Source organism: Stegastes partitus, unplaced genomic scaffold (assembly GCF_000690725.1).
Source record: "Stegastes partitus isolate 25-593 unplaced genomic scaffold, Stegastes_partitus-1.0.2 Scaffold4248, whole genome shotgun sequence".
In the NCBI taxonomy this organism is placed as follows: Eukaryota; Metazoa; Chordata; class Actinopteri; family Pomacentridae; genus Stegastes; species Stegastes partitus.
The window spans coordinates 1-1,667 of NW_007581979.1; the positions used below are offsets into that span (position 1 = coordinate 1).

At 40.4% G+C, this 1,667-nt stretch overlaps 1 non-coding gene across 1 annotated transcript; it reads left to right on the top strand.

Annotated features, from left to right (window-relative positions):
* Window positions 1-1,330: 1,330 nt before the first annotated feature.
* Window positions 1,331-1,402, top strand: trnae-uuc (transfer RNA glutamic acid (anticodon UUC)). The gene has a single exon. It is a non-coding gene; the product is annotated as a tRNA-Glu (tRNA).
* Window positions 1,403-1,667: the final 265 nt, after the last annotated feature.

A 1,667-nucleotide genomic window follows, 5' to 3' on the forward strand; every position in this document is an offset into this window, starting at 1 on the left:
AAATCTTTGGTATAGAAGTGAGATTTTTTTTTTCATTATTCCACCATAATAACTATAATTCAGAGTGCTGTGATGATCACGTAGCAGGAGAACAGCTTCTTTTATCTTAACTTTGCACAAAAAATAACACACTTTTGTCAATAAAAGGTGAAATTATTTGTGGGACTGTTTTTTTTTTTTTTAGATTAATATAATTTACTTTCATGTTAAAACTGCCTGGATCTGATCCTTTTACCTGTCAGAGGCCACGAGGAAGACAAGACTCCCAGAAACAAGTTCAGCATCAGGGGCCACATCACGCTGCTGCAGGAGGCAGGTAAAAGTCGTTTATTCAATAATTCAATTAACTACGATGTGAAACAAATGAAGAACACTGAGGGATGAGCCGTTCTTACCTCTCAGGTGTCTGCAGCAGTGCTCCGAGCTCAGCGGCTGCTCAGGTTTTATATCAGCTGGTGTCCAAACATGCTCAGATTGGATTTCACTGCTTCAGTCCTGATGAGCTGTTTTAGTTAAAAGGAAGGAACAGTTTTAAGTCTTTACTCATCCGGGGGATTATTCTGTCTCGGTTTGGTTTTTACTTCCTGCTAGGCGCTCACAGTCGTAGCAGGAGGCCTCGCTGAAGACAATATGACAGAACTGTTACCGACTCTGTGAACATTTAATACATCAAGACATATGATGTTTCTGTGGAGGAGTTTGGGACACTAGTTTGCAGTCTTTGGGTGCTCATGTCTCCCCAAATACTGAGCAAATACCTCATCAGTCCATTTCAATAAGCAAAGGACAGCATGTTGGATCTCAGTGGACATGTCTGTTTGTTTTGAATTTATTTCTGCTGAGTGCATTAATACACCCACTGGAGCTCTGTTTTGTTTGTGTGGTTGTAATATTTGCTTTTTATTTGCTTCTTTATGACACTTGGTTGTTTTTTGATCGTCATTCTTCTCTGATTTCTTCTTGTTGTCTTATTATTGCACCAAAACAGTCGAATTCCTCTTGTGTGAAAACCAACTTGCCAATAAAACTGATTATGTGTCAGATTCTGTTGTTTATTTTTTAATTAAGAAGTGCTTCTTAACATGAGAGTGAAGGGTGCACTTAAGGTCAGTTATGTTTTACAGTTATTTGTGATGAAGCTTCTCCAGCTAATTCCTAAAGTTCTGAAATAAGCCTTCATTATGCACAGAGGTGTACATGTCAGTGTTTAAATAGCGGTGGAGCTTTTTACTTCACGCCCTGAGGACTAAATCATAACCCAGTGTCACTACCTTTAGGAGCATGTGTTGGAATTAGCGGGATTTTTGGTGACGACATCGCTTCCGTCAGCTCCCATATGGTCTAGCGGTTAGGATTCCTGGTTTTCACCCAGGCGGCCCGGGTTCGACTCCCGGTATGGGAACGAGGACTTTTCGCAATCCACCTACGGGATCGAAAACAGGGGAAGTACTGTGTCACGTTACCGTAACTGTGTAACGCTGTATGCAGCGAAGAGCACGTCATGACGTTAAATACTCTCCTCTTAATAAATGTTAAGCTAGGTTCTGCCAGCAAACACCATCTTCTATTTCACCTTACCTTTATTAAACGGCACATACTGGTCATTAAATCTCAACTTTCAGTCATTTTCCCCCACAGAATTTTTTTTCTTTGAGTTAAATGTCCTT